A 23,153-nucleotide genomic window follows, 5' to 3' on the forward strand; every position below is an offset into this window, starting at 1 on the left:
CATGAGCCCATAGCTGACACAGCTGCTCTGTGGAAGATGACCGAATACTTTTTAACAATTCAAAACCAGCATTTTTGTGAGCCCACCTGCAGGACAACCCCCCACACACACACCACCCGTCCAAAGCTAATAAATCATTACTCATTATGGGCCTAGTCCACTGGGACCCTCTCCTGGGCAAGCAAGCTTAAATGAATTGTGCAAGGGCACATTAGCGTTTGAGCACGTTTTAAATGGGTCTGCAAAAGCGAAGTTCCCAGCTTTAGTCTCCACCATTGTGCTCCCTCTCTCCCTCTCTCTTTGTATGGGAAATTTCAAGCTCATAGTGGGAAATTTACCAAAAGGATTGTTTAGTGCAGTGTTCACCAACCTTGGGCCTCCAGCTGTTTTTGGACTACAATTCCCATCATCCTTGACCACTGGTCTTGCTAGCAAGGGATGATGGGAGTTGTAGTCCAAAAACAGCTGGAGGCCCAAGGTTGGGGAACACTGGTTTAGTGGCCAGAGCGACAACAGAACTAATTATTGATTAGTGTGCAGTGGAGAGTGTAGGAAAATAAACTAGCTGCATTTGCACTTAATGCTATATCACAGAGAGGCTTGAAGGTTGCATTTGGCCCTGGGTCCCTGCCCTAAATGGTTTACAACTAGGTTACCTTCAGAATTGCCCAGGGATTAAGGTGGACTTCAGAGGCCTTGCATTGGGTGCTATCTCTGGATATCTGTCAAGTGAGCACAAAGGAATGGACCTTCTCTGGAGTGCCACACCCTCTTTCCCATCAGAAACAAGGACAGCATTGCTTTGACAGACTCTGATGTGCAACATCTCTGCTTAATTGCTGGCTGCTTTTCCTGTTTGTATTCTAGTGTCTTAAAGGCAGCCAAAATGGTTTAGTTTTCATTTTCATTTTGTATGCTGTTATGGTTTTGCTGTCTGCTGCCCTAGCAGAAGTAAGAAGGGTGATGATGATGATTAATTAAATTTATAGACTGCCTTTCATCCAAAGATCACTGCATTGCTTTGGTAAGGCTCACTCACTAACCACAAATTATCTTTGCATAGCAATGGATCTGGGAGTTCTGTATTTTAATGGTTAAAATATTCTTAACCAGATCCTTGTCTGTTCCAAATCTCATGGGTCAACTTTGACAGGTGGCAGGACAACTCCCTGACATCACCATGGCATCAGATAATTGACAGGTGGGTTGTCTCACCCACCTGTCAAAGTGCTTTGTGGAGCACTGAGGAACAGCAGCCCAAGGAGCTTTGCCACCCCTATGCTTGGTACTTGAGAAGCACTGAGCACAGGGCTTGCAAAGTACTTTCTGCAGTGCTTCTTGAACACCTGACAACCAACCTAATGGCTGTGGTGTGTTTGGGGGAAAGTGACAAAAACGCTTTGCAAGCCCCATGCTTGCATCCAGCATAGGGCTTACAAAGCAACTTTAAGCATCAATCTTCTACACAACTAAGTCCCAATCCAGCGGGTTCCCCACACCTCTTTTAAGCTTTTTCCTGGTCCTTGTGACCAGGATGCTATCATCAGAGACTGTGGTGATGGAAACTGTCCCTCAGGACTTCAGACGTCACCTTCCACGTCTGTCAGCTTTGGGGGAGAGACAAGAGCTCCACTTGCCATGGAACAATTTGCCTCTCCTTCCCCCCCACACACTCATTGTCAGTTGGGGACCCTTTAACTCTCTTCTTTTGGTGTCAACATCAGTGTGGTGAGCAGTTAATGTGCAGTGGCCCATTTGTTCATGGAGAAAATTCCCTGAGCGAGACATTGCACAGCTTGCTATGTTGAGGCAGCTGCTACTGAGACACATTTAAAATGCCCTCTGCATGGAGACAGCTTTGTTTGCTTGGGATGCAAGTCTCTGGCTGCTAAATACATTATAATGAAGAAGTCGGAATGAATAAGGGCGAAAAGCCTTCTATTATGCAGGTGGGTGGGGGGGATCCAGCACAAAATCCTGCTTCTTGGAGCTGGCTTGGTCCCAGGGCTTTTTGTGTGGGTGGGTAAGGCTTGGAAGAATTCCTCCAAGCATGTCTTGCATTGCAAAGAGCCTGCAGTCTATAAACACACAGCTCCAGCTCCGAGCTTTGATTCACTTTTCTTCTGTGCCTCTGACTCACTTGAATTATGGGGCGAAATGTGTGGGGAAGGGGGTCCCTCTCCCCAGCTTCAGTTCTCCAGCAGCTCTGGATGAATCCGAGCAACAGGGGGATGTCAGGCTCCAACGTAACACCCTGTAATTTGAGACTTCAATCCAAGCAAAATGCCCTTATATGGAGGGATCATTTCTCCACCGTGTGAATGTGGGAAATGTCAGCTCTTAAAAAAATAAAAATAAAATACATGACACACAGCACAAAATTTGAGGCTGGAGACCAATGGCTGGGTTCCCCTGCCGCCCCCGAGTGGTTAAAGTTGCATAGTACAGGCACAACTTGCCTATGGCATGCTTGTTCATTTCACTAGAGTTTCTGGTTGGTGTCCAGCCAACTTTTACTCACAGTAGACCTCTTGAAATGAATGGGTCTAACTTAGACCTGTTCATGAATTTCTATGTTACCTATGGCAAAGTGTGCTTAACAGCAGGCTAACACCAGGGTTAATCTGCCTCTATCCAAAATCCTGAGGGCTGCCTGCTACTGCAGTTACAGGCAAAGCTTTTGGTAAGGACCACAGAAATGAAGGGTGGTCAAATACATGGCTTTTGGAAGGAGGTAGGGCTCTAGCACCATGCCAGAGCCTCGCGCCTCCTTCCCAAAGTGCAGTGCCTTGCTTACCCAGCTTTGGGAAGGCAGCATGAGAGCTGGGTGGGTGGGTGTCAAATTTTGACCTTGCTCCCTGATCTCCCCCCCCCCCCGTGACAAGACAGGGGTTCTGTGTCGAAGCACTCTTGCAGCCCACTTGGTATGAAAAGTTGAGCCGCCCTGCTTGATAGCATTCCCAGTCCATAAACAAGTCATCAGAACTTCTCCATTTTGTAAAGCTAAAAATTTATGCAAGTTGTTTACTTTTGGGAAAGGGTGGAGGGAGGATGGCAGGATGGGGAAGAATCTCCTCATGCATTTGCACTGCCAGCTACCTAACACCCTAGCATGGGGTGGGGGTGGGGGGCTTGCTTTAAAAAAAAATTATGCAGCTGCATACTGGGATTGAGTTTCAGGAGATGTGAGCTGCAGGAGCAGGTGAGAGACCCCCTGGGCAAGGAATGCAGACTTTGGAACAAAAAGGGCAAGAGTAATCTGCACTCTTTTTTTCCAAATTGGAAAAGAAGCTGACAAGACGGTGCTTTGTAGCTTAGTCTCTCTCTCTGGCACTAAGAATGGCTAGAAAGCCACCAGCTGCTGGGGGGTGTCCTGCATGGTAACACGAACCTTTAATAAAAATGGAAACTGGGCAGGCCCAAAATGCATTTAAAAAACCCACCAACTAGTGAACTAAGCAGGCTGCATGGCCTTTTATCGACATGCTGCAGATCTGCTTAGAATCATAGGATCTGTGGGCCTCTCTGTTCTATGCTGCTTGGAATTGAATGTCTTGAGAGAAGGAACTTTCCAGCATTAGTTTTGCCTGAGAATTCATTCCAGGTCTATATTCAGAAAGCCAGCCACCCAAAGGTTGCCTAAGCAGCATCACATTGTGGATGGCCACAACCAGCTTCAAGGTCTTGCACTGGGCAAGATAACACAGTGTCATGCTGCTGGAAGTCCTTAATCTTCCTTTGGTGGCTGGTCTCTCCAAACATCAAGGAGTGTGGATAAGAACTGACACAATGATTCTTGGTGGGTTGTTCAGAGAATTGCCCAAACTTGCCCAAGGCTACGGCCAACCATTGAGGAAACACTTCCCCAGCTTTAAATAAGAAGCATATATTTGGAAAGGGCTTTGAGTGGGCTGAAAATACCTTACAGAAATCCCCCTCAAATGCCTCTGAAATCTGCTAACCTTCTTGAAAAAGGTGTGGCCAATCACAGTGATTATACAAACAATTTGCATGTGTTTGAGAGCAATGGGAGCTAGACAGAGAAAGGCCCAGTCCTCCATTCTAGCTGAATGTAAAGAGCTACATATACATGTTAAATTCATCTGGACAGACCTTTGGCATCATGGATACAGTTTGAGAGAATGACGCTTTTCACGGTTTCTTTTTGAAAAGTGTAGCCAAAGGAAGGCAGTGTGTTTTCTGCTTTGTGCAATAAAGTGCAGAACAGAGCAGCCAGCGACCCACAATCCCAGGGGTCCTTATTAGTCTGTCTAAAGGAAGATAAAGGGTTAGGGCAAAAGGCACATTTTCTAAGGTCTGCCACCCACATCCTATATGTGTTTCTCCTAGGCTTGCCAACGTATTTACCTGCTTCCGCATCTGTAATATCCGCCTGATCAGAATACATCAGTTCAGTCCAGTTCAATTTATTGCATCTAGCAAACAGCCATTACACACAGATCTGAATACATCAGCAGGAGGCCATGATTATTTCTAATGCTGGTTTCTGCAGACCAAGCAGCTATTACAGGCACATGAGTGGGCTGGTTCTGTGTCTGCTTTGGCCAGACTGAGGGAGACTTGCATGTTTAGGAAATTAACATTCTTTGGAAGGACCAAATTCCCTGTGGCTGCGCCCCAAACCTCCTTATTCTAATGCCCAATAGCTGGAAATTTTGATCCTGAATTGAAAAGGAGTAATTGGAACTATGCAAGGGCAGGAGGGGTTTTGCTAGCTTCCTCCGCCCCGGGACGGTTGCAGCCTTACATGCAAAAATTAGCAGATGATTTTACCCTGCCAGGAAAAGTGTTAGCTTCTAAATTTCTGGCTGTTCAGGGTTCATATTAAGTGAACATCCAGCCCTTCTTGAGTTTCGCTGTTCAACCGGAAAAATCATGGGTGCCAGTGGGACTTGACTCTATGTTGCCAATGGTGCAGATAAGCTTGAAGTTTCAAGCACCTAGCAGGGCACAATTGCAATGTTTGTGAATGAAGTGACTGTTCCCACACCATGAGTGTGGAATTCCCACTCTTTGTCCTTCAAAAAGTGAATGGGGGAAAACGTTGCTATGGAAGACAGGGGAGCATAACTGCTTGCAGTGTTGAAAGTTTACAGAGCTTGTAAGTGGGGAAATGAGGAGTGGGTGGTGCTAAAAACCCTCAGAGTGGAAGCACCCTAAAGTGTCATGATGATAGGGGTGACACATCTGCAGTGCCACTACTGGACTTCAGCACCCTCATTAGCACAGAATTAACACAGAGCAATGGAAAGGAATCAGAGAGCAGCCATTCTATCTGCAAAAAAAGCAATCCCTGTCTCAGATAAATCTGCAAACACACTGCAAACTACATGTTCATAGACTGCATCAGAGGCTTATTAGGGTAATTGCTAATAATGACTAAAATCTTCATATATCCCACCAGACTTTTGGATGCAGCAAAGATGCGAGACCCTGAACAACCTAAATTTTACAAATCCAGTTCTCAACAGCTCTAGCATGATAACAAACAGAACCTGAAGCCAGGCAGAAAGGTAGAGAGTTGAACAGACAGAACTAAAGGGAGCATGAGGAGCAGCCACGAATGTCACCCCTAAACACATTTCCTTAGCACCTACCGTATTTTTCACCCTATAGGGCGCACTGGCCCATAGGGCGCACCTAGTTTTTTGGGGGGGAATAAAGGGGGGGATTATTTTTTCCCCAGGTGCGGGGCTGGGGCGGGGGAAGCCCGAGCTTCCCCCAACCCCAGCCCCCAGAACAGGCTGCTATCCCGCAAGCCTTGGGAGCCCAGCGGGAACTTCCGTGGGCTCCCAAGGCTTGCGGAGAGCTGCCCAAAGCCAGAGGTGCACTCCGCTGCGCTCCCCGGGTTTCGGGCTGCAGGCTGCAAGCCTTGGGAGCCCGGCGGGAGCTACCAACCTTACTATATGCTTGTGAAACATGGACCACTTATAAACACCATCTCCAGCTCCTCGAAAGATTCCATTACAGGGTCTCTGAAAAATTTTACACATCACTCGGGAAGACAGGCGAACTAATATGTACTGGAAGAAGCAAAGATCGCCAGTGTTGAAGCAATGATTCTTGAACATCCACTTCGTTGGACTGATCATGTTGTGCGGATGCCTGATTATCGTCTTCCAAAACAACTATATTCTGAACTTAAAAAGTAAAAGCATAATACTGGTGGTCAACAAAAGAGGTTTAAAGACTATCTCAAGGCAAATCTTTAAAAAATGTAGTAGAAACACTGACAACTGGGAAACACTGGCCTGTGAGCACTCCAGTTGGAGAACAACCAAAGGTGTAATGGGCTTTGAAGACACTAGAACTCAGGACGCAAGGGAGAAATGGGCTAAGAGGAAGGCACGCTTGGCAAATCCACACCGTGGTCAACTCCCACCCAGAAACCAATGCCCCTACTGTGGAAGGACATGTGGATCCAGAATTGGCCTCCACAGTCGCTTACAGACTCATTTTTAAAACCGTGTTTATGGAAGACAATCTTACTCAGCTACGAGTGATGGCCAAAGAAGAAGAAGAAGAATAGTCAATATTCAGATTTATCACCATATCTGCTGGGGACCTCAGAACCAGTTAACTAATCCAAAACCAACCAACCAACCAACAAACCCTTATATCTGGGTAGCTTGCAGGCACATTCAGAGGTTTATGTTCCATCTGGCAAGAAACCTGTGGAACCATTAAAGGAAAGTAGGTGAAGCAGCAGGCATTTGGGAATCTCTGCCCTACACTTCAAACTGGGCATGACTAGGTGGGCATGATACAAGACAATCGGTGGCATTTTGCATCTGATGGTTATGAATTCCTTTGCTACCAAGGTCCAGCACAGCATCAGCTGCTGACATGTACAGACTTGTTTTAAAAGGCACAACATCATGGAAGTGGTACAGCCAGGGTCGTTGGGTCAAAACCTCAACAACAAAATGTGTTATCTTTTCTTTGTTTCAGCCCTTGTGGGGCAACCTGGGGGCCAGCAGTAATAAATAAATAAATTTAAAAGTGACTGAGGCCAGATGGCATTCACCCAAGAGCTTTTAATGAATCCAAATGTGAAACTGTTGAGCTAAAATATGTAACATCAATATAATCAGACACCTTAAAATCAACAGACATTTCAATGGTTGAAGTGTAACCCCTTAAATAATAATAACAAAGGACCAAGAGGAGACTGAGAAGTTACAGATCCATTATCAGAATGTGTCTTCTAGTTAAATTGATGGGAAGCAAAATTAAGGCTAGCATGGTTAAAAATACAAAAGAGAAGGCCTTGTTGAGCAGGAATCAGCATGGCTTCTGAAAAGTGAAGCCTTTTCTCAATGGTCTTTTGTAAAAAAAAAAAAACATGTAGGGGTGAACCAATCAACAATGTGTATTTGGATTTGGACAAAATCCTCACCAAAGGCTGCTGAAGGAACTTAGCTATTGTAGTGATAAGTGGATAGATCTTCTTACGGATTGGTAGCAGGTTAAAAATAGGAAGCAGAAGGAAATAATAAGTTGATAATGGAGGGAAGAGTGAGATTTCTCAAGGATTTCTATTATCCCAGGTTTCCCAGAACCTGGCTATTTAATTATTTAATGAGCTTCCCAGGAGTATCTGGCTAGCTACTGTTGGAGATGGAACGCTGAACTGCATGGATCTTTGTTTTACTTACTTGCTGATGTTCTCATGACCTTAGCTTAGCACTTGAGAAACAATGATCAGTTCTGAAACTTGTCCGCACTATTTGATCTCGTATTAGGTTTCACAGCCAATTCTGGACCAAATACTCAGTTTTGATAACTTTTTCCAAACTCAGTGAAAATGATGCCAAGGAGAAAGCAGGAGAGCAAGTTAATGCATCTCTTGAAAATGTTCGATTTAATTATTTTGGCAGGAGATAGGACCACTCATTCTGAATCACCAAATAAGATTGCTGTCGGACTGCACAGAGTTTTCAGTAAGGATTGCCACATCCAAAACAAATACAAGAAAGCAATTTCTGGCCAACTGTTACTAAGAGGAGTTTCTCTGTTTATTATCAAAATATTTGTGCTTTATTCTGCGCTCCTTGATTGAATTTATAAGAAAACAGACATTGGAATTGGTAATGGAACCAGGGCACGTTTATTACAAAAGGGTACACTTGTGTTTTATTTTACACTTCTCTATTAATGTTTTGATATATATAAGAAACAACTCAACCTCCCTCTTGGGTGGTGTCACCATTTGAGTTAAGCACTGAGTAATCTACTGAAATTTAGAAACAAAGCAAGATTATGGGGGGGGGAATGGAACTCCTATCAAGGACATTTGCAGACAATAGCCTTTTCCCTGTAACTGTCTTAGAAACTCAGATACATAAGCTAGGTGTCAAATGGCCCCTGAAACCAGGGTTATAGTCACCATCTCAAAAGTTGTATTTTCCAATACGATTTTTGGTTCCAAAGATTCATTCCGATACATAAAATATAATGGATAGAATTCTACATGATGTGTTGTTAGTGTGTGAAAACAGGAAGATCTCAGGATCTCCAGGCATCGGTCCAGTATACACTACCTTCTTGGTACGCCTGTGGAACGCCCTCCCACCAGATGTCAAAGAGAAAAACTACCAGACTTTTAGACTTTTAGAAGACATCTGAAGGCAGCCCTGTTTAGGGAAGCTTTTAATGTTTAATAAAGGTAAAGGTAAAGGTAACCCTGCCCGGACGGGCCAGTCTTGACAGACTCTAGGGTTGTGCGCTCATCTCACTCTATAGGCCGGGAGCCAGCGCTGTCCGCAGACACTTCCGGTTCACGTGGCCAGCGTGACGAGCCAACACAGCACACGGAACGCCGTTTACCTTCCCGCTAGTAAGCGGTCCCTATTTATCTACTTGCACCCAGGGGTGCTTTCGAACTGCTAGGTTGGCAGGCGCTGGGACCGAGTGACGGGAGCGCACCCCGCCGCGGGGATTCGAGCCGCCGACCTTTCAATCGGCAAGCCCTAGGTGCTGAGGCTTTTACCCACAGCGCCACCCGCGTCCCTTTTTAATGTTTAATAGACTACTGTATTTTAATATTTTGTTGGAAGCTGCCCAGAGTGGCTGGGGAAACCCAGCCGGATGGGTGGGGTATAAATATTATTATTATTATTATTATTATTATTATTATTATTATTACTACTACTACTATTGCACCTCCAGGTAGTGGAGACATTGGGCACCATCCTGGTGCTTGGGCATCTTCATGTGGTTGCAAGTGATCAACAGCCAGGTTCAAAATGCGCCAACAACAAATAAACTTGCTGCTTGTCTCCAACTGGAATCTGGCTGTTGAAATTTTCTAAGTAATCACTAATAGAGAGATGCAACCCTCCACTTCATTTCTCCCTGCTAATGACCACTCCTCTTTCCAATCAGGCAGTGGGGATGCTCAGCTCAGTGACTAAGCCACAGAGACTCTGGGTTCCCAGTGTGTATGGGAGGAGGAAATTTTGCCTTCGGTAACAGAAGCAGCTAACAGACGAAGGCCACCAAAGGGAAGAATTTTAGTGTGGGTTTCCCAAGACTTTTTATACAATCACTGTGCTGTACAAAGAAGTGAAGACCTTGCACAGAGGAAGTCTAAGTGAAAGGCACAGATTTGGACCTGCCTCCCAGTCAGGGTTTATGCCAGCCAACAGTGACTTGTGCTGAAATAACAGGGGTGGGCTCCTGTGATGGTCGGTTGTTCTTAACACATTCTAAAAGTAAATATTTTTGGCTGTAAAATATTAATATTTCTATTGAATCTAAAATGATTTAACTGTCCAAGTGACTTCCATGATCAGAACCGTTGGGAAACATCTAGCTGCCTTTGCACTCCAATTGGTTGTATGAGTTCTTTTAAACTCAGCTCCGCCTTCTCCCTGGTCGGTTTGTGTGTTTACAAAGCTCTTGTGCATGCATGCTTTTAATCTGCAAGCACAAGGTCCCCATTTTACCTCTATTTAGTAAAGTGAGAGGTGCCAAGGCAGATTTAGCAGCAGCCTATTTTTACCAGCTGAGAAGCAGCTGCATGGAGCAAAGTAAAATAAATAAATTCCAGGCCAAATGAACAGTGGCATGAGATGTCTGGCTGTCACCTGCCTGCAGAGTGCATCCCATGAAGGAAACACAAAGTCCAGCAACTCAAGCACTTTTGTGGCCCTACATCAATCTAGTCAGACATGTGAAAGCAGGTATCTAACTGGGCCTACTTAGATCAGCTTAGGTGAAGACAGCTCTCTGGGCTACTCCAAATGAGAGGCCAAAAATTAGTGCGAAACAAGACAAAAGAACAGAACAAAGTGTCTACCACCATTTTCAGCCCAGATCGAAAAATCATTGGGAGACAAACTGCAAACAAAAACCAGATAAGAAAACCCTTCCAGTAGCACCTTAGAGACCAACTAAGTTTGTTATTGGTATGAGCTTTCGTGTGTATGCACACTTCTTCAGATACCTTCTTATCTGAAGAAGTGTGCATGCACACGAAAGCTCATACCAATAACAAACTTAGTTGGTCTCTAAGGTGCTACTGGAAGGATTTTTTAAATTTTGTTTCGACTACAGCAGACCAACATGGCTACCTACCTGTAATAAAAACCTGATAAACACACGGACATGCTAGCATGAATTGCCAGTCACAACAACGCTTCAAATAGCCATTGGCAAATTAGATATGATGCTCACCTTAACATTGTTAACAGAGCTGAAGCTGGTGTGGCTTAGGCATTGTTACCTGTGGTCTTCTCTATAGTTCCCAACTCTTGTTTTCAAAAGTACAGGACTCCCTGAGCAAAGCCTGGCAGCTGATGGATTGATACTGTAGGAATCTTAATTCTCCAGCCTATTGAATCCTAATGCAGGTTACCTCACAGAATGCTGCCTCACTTGTTGGCCCAGGAAAATGCTGGCTGGTTGGCAGCCATTACATATATCATCATGTTGCTGTCATAGCTGCTCAAACACCTTTTTTCAGGTTTCCGAGGCATGACAAAAGCCTGCAAACACTGTTTGAGCAGAGATTGCACTGAGACATTATGCACAGGAGAGCATAGATCAGTCACATCACCTTCAGTTCTCTTGCCTGTTTAGAGCTTCATACCCTTACCATGCCTACAATGTCTACATGCATTTTTTAGGATTTCAAAATCCGTATTTCCAAGATAGTGAAACCCAGGTAAATGAAACCACACCAGCAGAATAGTTTAGTTTGGTAGAAACCTCCTTCGCCGGGTATAATATCTGTTTACCTGAAGTAGTATGCATAGGTTCTGATCAAACACACTTCAGCCTATTATGAGTGAACCTCAGGCTGTCAGGCTACACCCACTCACCTGGGGCAAAACCTTATTGGAATCAATGGGATTTCCTTCCAGGTAGATACTTTACATATAGGATTGAGCTGTCACTCTCAGTATGTATGGATATCAGTTTTTTAAAAAATTATCTAATTTCTTCATTAATTTTATTAGTGTAAATTGAGTACCTGTTTTTGGTAGGAAAATGTTAGGCAATACAGACAAATGGGTGGATGGATAGATAGATGCAACTACTTTTCCACTTCTAGGGGTAATTCCTAAAATGAGCAAGCCTTGACTGATGGACTATTTAACTGCTCTTTCTTCTGCCTCTGCAGTAGCTGGCTGGGTTGAGTTGGGGATGCTTGGCCAGGGATATTCATTTCCACCCACACAGCTGACTCTCTTTAAGATTTAGAACTCTCCTTATGGTTCCAATGAGGTTTCCACATACCTAAATGAGGACAAATGATTTGCTAAAACCTAAGCATGTAAATAAGGGCTGGGAACGGGCAAAATAGTAACATAATCCCTACAGCCGACAACTGAAGATCAAAGAATTTGGTAGACGCTGCTATTTTCCACACGATTCGGTTTCTCCAGGTTGTAGGCAGAGCCAGAGAGCAAGGGGGGGGGGTCCAAAATACCATGGGAAAGGCTTGCTCTCCTTTTCCCTTTCTCTTTTTTTTGGGGGTGTGTGTGTGTGTGGAATGGCTGGCTTAGCCAGACACAGCAATAACTTGTTAAAGAGCCAGCTCTCCATTGCTTTCCAGTCCAGCTTGGCAGGCCCCAGGAGGTCAGATGAGGTTCAAAAGAGAAAGTTTGGAGTTTATGCTCCCTTTGAATATGCAGCAGTTCACGGACCTCTTCATCATTCACTGTAATAGCATCTTAACTATCATGTATGTGGCTCATCAAAAGGGGCAATCCCTCCTCATTGTCTCCAGCATATTCTTAGTAATGCGTTGGAGACCACACAAGCACACAGCCTTCTTTGCCTTGATGTTGTTGCTGCACTAAATTCCAGATAAAACTAGAAGTCTGTGGTCAAAGGTTTGGTTGGTTATATCATATCGTTAACTTCAGCTTTCCTTACCTCTGCACTCTTAGCCATGTATACCCCTTCATCCCTCTGCCCCTCCTCTTTTTTCTAGTTCCCCTTCCCCTCTCCTTTTAGCCTCCTCTTTCTCAATCCAAACTTCCAGTCTTCTATCCCTCCTTCCCTGTGACCTGCTTCCTGTCCTGTCCTGCTCTCTCCAGAGTCAAGGACAATCAGTAACGCTTAGGACCAGAGCAACTCGGTAAACAGTTCGCAGTGGAAAATTTATGTGGGGCTGCTTTTCATGGGCGTCTTATGTGCATGCCTGTGTGTATGCCTTAATTTTGTGAAATGCAGAATGTTGTAGTATCAACATTTTGCTTAAAGTTGGCTTCTAGCCCTTACAGCTTTGAATAAAAACTTTGGAGGTGTGGGATCAACTTCATGGTGAAACCTAATAAGCCTGAGGGGGTTGTGTCAGTGCAAGGATTTGTTTGTGCAATGGAGCTTCCCCCCCTCCTGTCCTTCCCCACCTCGCCCAAGGCATGCCCTGAATCCTCTCCAAATCTGCTTCAGAGGTTTGGGGGAAAGCCTACAACAGATTTAGGCGGCACAAGGAAGGAAGGAAAGGAAAGTTCTGTTGGACAAGCAGATATCCTTGCCCTAACTGAACAAGTGACTTAGCGCTCCTTTGGATACCAGCTTTAAGTTCCACAGGTACCATGCATTTATTAAGGAAAGGGTATGGCTTTATGAAGCATCTTGTGCTCCTCTGGGAGAATATGTGGGAATCCTTCACCACAATCCTTCTCCACCAATCCTGCACCATATATGGTTATATTTCTAACTGCCCTGCAAAGATGACCTGTGCACAGTCTTGCTAATGAGACCACACACCCCATTGTGGCAGTGTCAGGAGAAAGATGAAGAGCAAAAGGAACTGGGGTGGAATCATAACGACACTGTAGCAACGGATAGGCATGTGGGTTCCTGAAGCCCAGTGGTCCCTGGAAGCCCTGATAGATGCTGAACCCCAGGCCTGGTTTCTCAAGCTGAGCAACCCTAGTTGAGAATCACTGAAAGAACATTGCGCATGAGCTACTTTTATTGCACCTAAGGAAATGCCCCATGCAAACTAGAAACCTTCCACATTCTTGAAGTTATTAAATAATACTCCACCAATCTTCCACACAAATTCTCTGCGTGCAATGAGGCAACAACTGCTTATAGTTTATCTGAAGCTCCCTGCTACAGATAAGAGGCTCAATCTCAGCTGTTGAACTTGAGCAAACGGAAGTAGTGGGACTGCTGGATCAGCAAACTATACTGAAAGCAACATCCCCTTTATGTAATTTGCCACATCTGGCAGGAAACCCCTCTCTTTTGATTTCCTTTTTTAAGAAAAGTGGACTCACTGCGTGGGTGTTGGTGCATCTTTTACACCAACCTCTTTTTGGCATCCATCCCCACTCAGTAAACCAACTCCCCATCCCTAGTCTTTCCTAGGGTGTCACCTATTTTCTGAATTCACATTATAACCACGTAGGCTTTCACCAGACATATAAAGAGACCAGGACTACAGAATTGTGCAGCTAAGGCTTGAATTGCTGGTGTGATGTGACCATGATGGCTTCTGTTTACTTTAGATATGACAGAGCTTACTCTTCACAGCCATATAAGCAAGTAAGATTTATAAAATTGCAAGCTGTATTGTTAGGGAGCCATATTTTCCTCTCTTAAACAACTAAACTAGTATTATTTCCTCTTCAAGTTTTAATGTCCAGTGTAGCAAAGAATTAAAGCAGAAGGAACTGTGCCATTCAACATAAAATGTCAGGGCTAGACTGAACAACATACTAAAGATGTTATGGTGTATTTGTCTAGGAGTTACCAAAGCTGTAAGGGATTGAGGGGAGGTGGTCTGTCCTGCTTCCTGTATCTCAAAATAGTTTGATACTAGAGGAAGGATTGTCTGTGTTCCAGATGCTGATAAAATCTATCCAGCCTATCCAGGTTGCCATCAGGGATAGACAGTTCCTGCTCTGCATCAATTTCGCATGAACTTCTTCATCTGTGATAAAATTGCATTTGAATTTATGTTTGAATGTGTATTCTATCACATGACACATACATAGATTTCTTGGGAAGAGCCATGCTGGTTTAACTGGTATAAAACAAATCAAGTATACAGCATAGATATTCCTTAGGTGGTTTTTCATTGAGCTGGGATTGCTTATTTAGTGCTTGCAAATTTCTGCATGAAATTTCATTTATGGAATTGGTAAAGAAAGAGTTTTAAGGAAGAAGAAAAAAGAACTCTCACAGGGAGCTGCATCACACTGTGGCACAAGAAATGTGGTCTCTAGTGCAGACTCTGAACGTGTGACTTTGTTATTGAGCCCTAAGTGCATTTCTAGTTCTTATTATTGTGCAAAGCATGTGTGTGGTTTCTGCTAAATAGTGCTATGACTCAAGCCTGTCACACTCTTGAACCTGAAGATCCATAGCTTGAGGAATGTCATGCAAGGAAGAGCTTTGCACCACCACTAAACTCTGGCTAGAGGAGGGAACTAGAGGATATTAATCAGCCAGACCAGCAAACAAATGATTACATAACGACTTCCTGTCCTTCACCATATGCTCCAACCCACAGCCTACTGCACCTCAATCTCTGCTGAAGTCTAACCTTCCTTCTGGGACCAACATTAGAATACAGTACGTTTCCCCCCCTCCAAATGCCACATAAGATATATCAAGCAAGTTGTGAATCCAGATCAAAATATACACACTTGCATAACTGATTTAAGAACTGTTGATTTTCTGCAGAGTGTGGGTTTCTGGATTGCTTCATGTGGTATTGAATGCATGTTATGATCAGACCATGTGAGGGTGGAGGAAGCCTTGGCTTGGCCCAGAAGAGATTAGTTTAAGGAGTTGTTCTGAAGCAAGGGCAGGTCTCTGACCTTACAAAAGCATCTAAGATTTTGTGTTCTATGGAGGAGGGAAAACATGGTTTTAAGGGTCTCATCTGAACAATCATCACAAAGGAGAAGTTACATAATACTTGGATTATTTACTTAGCAAAATTGAAGGGCACAATCACCCCAGCTACGATTTAAACTAATTACAAAGGGATCCAAAAAAACAGAGCGTTTGGACCTCTCAGTTGAAACCGCTGCCAATCAACCCTGCCTCTGAGTGTGCAGCTCCAAACCCTGAAAGTTATCTCATGTGAAACATCTAGGAACAAAGGAAGCTGCTGTATACTAAATTAGACTATTGGTTCATCCAGCTGATTTTTTGTCTGCACAGATTGTCAGCAGCTTTCCAGTGTTTCAGACAACCCTACCTGAAGATGCCACCAAGTGAAGCCGGGTCCTTTTGGATGTGTTCCTACACTGAGCTACAGTAAAGCCTTTCCCAGCAGCACTTTTACTGGAGCAAACAGGCAGCAGAACTTGTCAGGTTACTGGCTTAGCCCATCGTGAGACTCTTAATCTCAGGGTCATGGGCTCGAACCCCACGTTGGGCAAAAGATTCCTGCACTGCAGGGGTTGGACTAGATGAACCTTGCGGTCCCTTCCAACACCATGATTCTATTCTCCAGGGAGATCCACAGGGGAAAGGAAAGATCCACATGCACAACTTGTTTGCTGGACCAGGAACTGTGTCCACAGATCAATTTTGGACATATGTTTGGACACACATCCTTACTGTGATGCACATCTGGATGGAAGGTGCACAGAAAGATTTCCAATCACTGCAGTGGGTGAGTAGGGATGGCTTTCTATGTGTCTTGCAATGCTTAGAGCAGTGCACATCCACATTCCCTTGCAACACACAACTGGAAACAGCCCCCGTTCCTTACCAGTGCTGTCTATTCGATGCAGAAACAAACGGCATCTTAACTGCTCTCCCCCATCTAAAAGAAAGGTGAGCATGTACCAAGATGAAGACCAAGGCACTAGAACAGTTTAATTAAGATTCCTGATTGAGCAGCTTTTATGGAGAGAGATGAATTAAACATTTGACCAAAAAGGTGCTGCTAGTTTTGTAAAATAAAAATCCCCGAAATACATTGGGTTATATGCTCCTCCGCCACCAAAAGAGAAAAGAATTGTCAAGGGAGGTGAGGTGTATGAAGGCCTTCCTGAAACAGCAATCAAGTACAACTATAAGTAACAATGAATCTAGACCCTGGGTGCTTCCATACTGTTACCATATATATTTATTATTATTTGTTTATTAAATTTGTGTACCGCCCTTCGTCCATAAATCTCAGGGAGGTTCACAACATTAAAAATATAAGATAAAAACCCAAAATGCATAATAGAAACTAGAACACAAAAAATCCTCACATACCAATTAACACCCCCCCCCACCCACCCGAAGTACACATGTTTGCTCTAGGGGTGGAGTGGAGGGATCATGAAAAGCCCATGCCTGTTATGAATAAATCTTATGAATAAATCTTATGTAACACTTGGGATATAAAATCTAATAAACAACCAATGGACCTGCCAGTCCAAGTATTAAAAGTAATAAGAATGGCAGGACTTGCCTTTTTTCTTTTCAGGAACTTCAAGGTGAGCAGTTGGGAAGATTCATACTTATAGCCTCCTTTAAAAATTCAAATTTATGTTTAAACAGTAAATTAGATTGGGGCAGCTAAAGTGGTGCTTTTGAGGTGTTGTTGGGAGTGAAGCACCCATCACCCTTGACCATTGGCCATTCTGGATGGGGCTGATGGAAGTGGACTCCCACAGCTTCTGGAGGGCATCATGTGAGCGACTCCTGGATGAGAGAGACATATGAGATAGATGATAGATGACAGATGATAAGATAGATAGATAGATAGATAGATAGATAGATAGATGATAGATAGATAGATAGATAGATAGATAGATAGATAGATAGATAGATGATAGATAGATGATAGACAGATATAGGTAAGACAGATAGATAGAGGTGGGAAGGAGGGTGCCCCAAACCCAACACTGCACATTGTATTTCTACCTCTGAAATAACCTGCAATCATGTACATCCGTCGTTGCATGATGGGAGAGGGAAGAGAAAAGAAGTACTGAATTCAGCCTTCAGCTTTCTCTCCTGATTGGCACTTCTGTATCAGCTGCTGGATCAGGGTGGAGAATTGCACACAATTGTCCCCAGTTGTGCCTCAGCCCTGCCCTGTCTTGGAATACATGTTCCCTGCCTCCTGTGGCTCCCACAGCCCCTCTAAAAGGAAGCAAGAAGGGGCTGCTGGCAGGCTGGTCAACTGCTGTGCCTTCAGCCTTATTTGCACCGCCTGCTGTTTCTGCTTTCACTTTGCTCTGCCCTTGCCCTCCCTGAATCCCACTTGGGCCTTTTTGCCTCTTCCCCATCTCTTTGTTCTCGGCTTTTGTCATCCTGACCTCAGTTTTGGAGCCTGCATCCCAGCATGGCACTCAACAAGGCATCATGGTTTTTTTGTCTCTGGCAAATTTGTTCCTGACAATTAGAAAATAAAGGCAAATTTGCTTTTCCAGCTGTGGAATTTGTTTGGCTGGAATGAAAAGCATGGCCCACAGGTTTTGACTCTTATTTTGAATGGGAGTTCCAGTTTTTGCAAGTCTGTCAGCGAGTGAGATTTGTGCTTCAGCCATCTATACTGTATGCTATATGCAGACCCAGGAGTAGCTCCCAGAACTGCGGAAGAAGGGTCTGAATGGGACATTAAGAGTAGTGGTAGGCAGATTGAGAAGGAAACTGCTAAGAAAGAAAAATAACTTACGTCATTAACAGGATTGTGAGAGCAAAGTCTGCTGATAAGAGAATATCCTGGGGATGGGATTAAAGCTATCAACACACAAAAACAGATCATATGATAAAACTACTTCAGACTGCAAGTGGGTGATCTTATGACCGAATGCTGCCCAATATAAAAGCTTACACATAGAAAATTAGCACATTTGGGTGAAAGTAACTTAGAACGCTTCTCTCTAACACACAAGTTTTCTATTGACAGAGTTGTTATTTTTAACTGAGGGAGCATTCAATCACAGTTTCCCAAATGGCAATCTGAAATTATACTCCGGGATAAATTTTTCTTTAGATTTAATGAATGAAGATTTGCACCCTCATTCATTGCTATACCACAGGGAAATTGTCCTTTGGGTACATGCCACTTTTCCTTCAAAGGAAATTTATAAACAAGGAATTCTGGACACTAGGTAAGTTGCCATGAAAGGCATTGCCTCACTGATGTGGAAAATCCTGACAACAAAAGAAAGAAAAAGGGAGAAGAGAGGGGGATTTTGGAATTTGATGGTTAACCACATGGGGTGTTTTTGCCCTTTTAGAGAGAAAACTGTTTATATGCGTTTATTTTCAAAAGATGTAAATAAACAGAACTGAGATTGAAGATAGGCAAATGGAGAAGATTGGGTGGTGTATTTTTGCAGCGAATTGTTAGTTTTCTTCCTAGCCAAAGATCTTTACAATGCCAGCAGGTAGAAATAAACGAGATGTCAATGGCTATGACAAGGAAAGTCACTGCCATCTCCCCCCCCACTCATCTAAATGGGAGTTGGATACACCGCATGTTGAGGTAACATTTGGGGAATGCAAAGGCATAGTTCCTCATTGGCTGGCTGGCTTTAGCTCTCATATCACTTACACCAGATGGGAGATGTCAAACAGGCAGCTGCATTCTCTCACCAACACCATCTCTCATTCGCCCCCACCTCTCTTCTCAAACACTTCAGACTTTTATTCACAGTGGGTGCTAAACTTAGCTCATCCTAAACATCAACTGCAATAGGGATGGACATGGGGAAAATATAAGGGTATGTAATGAGAAGATCATATATGTGTGTGTGTGTGTGCGCGCGCGCGAGGGGAGCCTGACGACACAAAGATCTAAGAAAAAATAAGTTATAAGCATTCAAAACCTGCCCAGATGTTCTTTGCTAATTTCCCTAGAAGTTGCAGTGCTGTCCCAGCTCTGTGGCAGGTTTAACCCAATCTCCTCAAATGAAAGGGATACGCAGCAACAGACAAAGAAGTGTGGCTCAAATAGTGTGACCTACATTACAGAACAGTCCTCAATTGGAAGGGCTATCAGAGGAGAGTCTCTTCGAAGGAGTCCTGTGTCTGAAGGGCTGCCCAGTCCAAGTCTGGTTTAAATATAAATGAACCATAAGAAGAGGGGGGTGGGCCTTGAAGTAGCTGATCAGCTGTTATGAGTAGCTGATCTGCTGTTATGAGAGAGATACTCTTGGTCACAGGCTTTCCTACTATGAGATGTGTTGTATTTTGAATACATAATTATCATAGGCAATTTTATGTAAATCACTAATCTCTTTTTTTACCTTCCTTTTTGATGATGTAGTTCCTCTTTTATGGCAATGCACAAGTGACCACCATAGACTCAATGCACACTGATCTGCCTACAGTTGTTAGGGCTACACAGAAATCACACTTAAATTCAAATAAATTATAATGGAGCAGATTCTGGAACTCAACAGAATTGAGGAGGTCTTCTTGGATGGACACAAAACAAACAGGCCAGATAGTAGATTTACCTCAAGTTTTTGCTTAGAAGCAGACCAAACATTTCCTATCTTCGATTTTGAGATCCCAACTCATGACAGTGGTATCTCGGGTTAAGAACTTAATTCGTTCTGGAGTTCCATTCTTAACCTGAAACTGTTCTTAACCTGAGGTACCACTTTAGCTAATGGGGCCTCGTGCTGCTGCCGCACGATTTCTGTTCTCATCCTGAAGCAGCGTTCTTAACCTGAGGTACTATTTCTGGGTTAGCGGAGTCTGTAACCCGAGGTACCACTGTATATCCTTAGGATGTAAATTTCTCTTGAAAATAATACTGTGCACATATCCACTTTTCTTCAGTGCTGAATATACTTGTGGGAAACAGGGAGGTGCTTTTGCTTGGCCCTAATTTTGCTATATTTTTTACTCCAAATCACCATCCAGGTTTAGAGCTTTTGCAGCTTACAGTACCCACAACTCTATCCCTGGTAATCTTAACAACAACAAAAAGGAAATCACTCTGAGGACTGGAACACAAAGAGCAACCGCACACAGTCCATTACCTCTCTCCCTTGGGGAATTATGTGGCTGGAGAAGCCTCGATTTGCTATCACTGTTTACCTCCTCCACCTCCCTTAGAAACAGTCTTGCAGTTTCAGTTTCAGCTGTTCTAGGAATCTCCCCTGGTCTCCTTTCCCTCCTCCTTTCTAAATCGCCAAGAAATCTGATGCACCAAATGGGTGGGAGTGCATATTGAGTTTTTGAGGGTGGGGGGTGGGGGTCTGACATCTGGTTCCCATTAGCACTCTCATGCATGCTGAATCAGGAATGGGAGCTCAGAGTGGAGCAGATGAGAGTTTTAAAGTTTATTTCAGCACCAGAAAGAAAATCTTTGCCTCCCTGGTAGCCCGCCCATGAAATGTTTAGACCCAATGAGCCAGTTTCACTCAAACATCTACTCCTGGACTGGAATTAGCCCTGCTCCATATTTTTAGAGGTGCATCGCCAGGTATTATGAGGAGAAGGGCATGCCCTCTGAAGATCTTTGTTGGATTTGGGGATTTGGATTTGGGGCAGAGGCAGGAGGAGCTGTGTTGTTCATTAGTGGTGTCAACTGCTGGTCAATATGACAACTGACATGCCATATTGCAGAACCAACTGGGGGTTTATTTAGTGACTAAGGGTGACTAGAAATGAACAGGTGACTTCTGCTTGTACAATGGAGCTTCCCCAACTGTGCACTCCATGTGCCCTTGCACCCCCACATCTACTCTGAGAGTTCCCCTAACCCTCTGGAGAATATGGAGGATTTGCAGGGCTTCTCCTACCACTACACCCCTTGAGCCCCTCACACCTCCCTCATCTGCACCAGAGGTTTATGGGTACCCACAGAGCAGATTTGGGGAGGGGTGCAGAGGAGAAAGAAGGAGGGAAAGTTTTGTTGTGCAAGCAAGAAATAATTTCACTTATACAATAACTTTGTTGGATGCATGCCAAGTAGGTATAGCTATACCACATATGCCAGTTTTATATCACGTTTAATATCATGGAGTTCCCCAATCAATTCTGGAGATTATAGTTTGGTGGGAGTATAAAAACTTCTTGCAGATCCCCAGGGAGACAAAATGTAAACTAGTAAACCTTTTTGATGTGACATGGGCCCAGGATGACTGCAGTTTCACTATTAGAAAAATGAATACTACCACAACAGAATCCATGGCTTGAGAGTGGACATGTGGATGTCTCCAAAGCTACTTAGGAAGAACTGTTCAATTCATTGCGGTATTGTAAACTTCTGATAGTGTTATACCACTTTAACTGCCATGACATCCCCAAAAGTGGCTTCAGATTTGTAGCTTGGAAAAGTGCTGACATTTCTCTTTTAGAGGCCCCCTTGCAGAATGATGGATTCTAGGAGTTTCTGAAAAGACAGCCTGATTATTAAACCAGGTATAGATATGCCTGAATTCAGCCTTCCCCACTTGGTGCCCTCTAGATGGTTTTGGGCTACCAATGGTTTGGGGCCATCAATGGCCACAGATGATGGGAGCTAATAGTTCAAAACATCTTGAGGGCACCAGATTGAATAAGGCTTCCCTAAATCATGTTATCTTACTGGTAAACCCGGTGAAGTGACTTTTTCCTCCTTCCTTCCAATATAACATTTACATGGCCGCAAATTAACTGAAAGCAATGGAATTCTCTTGTGACTTTTATATTTAGGATAGAGGTGTTGATGCTAGAATGGCTCCCTTAAACAATTTGGCCCAGACTGAGGGCCATGCTTGGCTTGTAGGATTTGAATGACAAGCCTTGCATATGTTCTCTCTTTATGAAAAAAAAAAGTCTTAAGGTGTATGGAGAAGGGTTAGAAAGCCATGAGACAGAGGGAGAGCCTGGAAGCAGACTTTGGCAGAAGCTGGAGACAAATGCTTTGGCAAGGATGTTTGCTCTTTTGCTGGAGGTTTTCCCTCTCTGTCAACAACCCTGCTGCTACCTTCAGTATGGATCCATCTTTGCTCAGGGAAATGAGAAGAGCTAATCTTATTGGAGCGAAAAACAACAACACAAGATTCCCTATAGAGTTGAATTTTTAAAACTTAGCATTTCCAGAGAGCATTTAAGGTTCTTCATCCACAGTGCAAACGGAGGCCTGGGGCTGGAAGACAGTTACTGCATTTTTACAATCACCCAAGGCTTCAGAAACAATGCTTTATGAAGATGTGGGCACGTGCTATCGCCCCACTCTTCTCCCTTGCCCACTCCGACCCCCCGTCATGCACTGGCTCCACCACAATCTCCTAGCTTGCATTAAACCAGAATTTCCCATTTCATCCAAACCAGGGAACCCTAGTGGTTGACAAATCTGAAAGGTAAGTCAGGATTGTAAACCATGGTCCAAATTGTTTCTTACTGCATCTGTGTCCTGGCTCACATACATATTAATGTTCAGGTCATTTTTCCCCTCTCTGTTGGTTTTTTGAAGGGAGGGGAAAAAAGGAGACCCATCTATTCCCTTCCTCCACCTGGTAAAATGGAGAGAAAAAGTTGTGTGGTGGTGGTGGAGGGGTGGCCTAGGGCTTCCTCAAACCTTGCAGCTGATATTTCAGACCAGGGACTAATTCCCAAGATCCAAATGTGTTGTTGATGCTTTTTCTGCTTCCTATATGTCGTTTTATTTTAAATTTTGCTTGAAATGTACATTACTTAGTTGTTCTAAATGAAGTGTCCCATTCAATAACTGCCGCTGAACGTTCATGGAAATGCAT

At 43.8% G+C, this 23,153-nt stretch overlaps 1 protein-coding gene across 3 annotated transcripts in view; it reads right to left on the minus strand.

Moving 5' to 3' along the window:
• Positions 1 to 23,153, minus strand: part of ZCCHC24 (zinc finger CCHC-type containing 24) — a 108,454-nt gene that overhangs the window by 57,745 nt on the left and 27,556 nt on the right. The window lies entirely within an intron of this gene.

Source organism: Podarcis gaigeae (assembly GCF_964106915.1).
Source record: "Podarcis gaigeae genome assembly, chromosome: 5".
NCBI classification, from domain to species: domain Eukaryota; kingdom Metazoa; phylum Chordata; class Lepidosauria; order Squamata; family Lacertidae; genus Podarcis; species Podarcis gaigeae.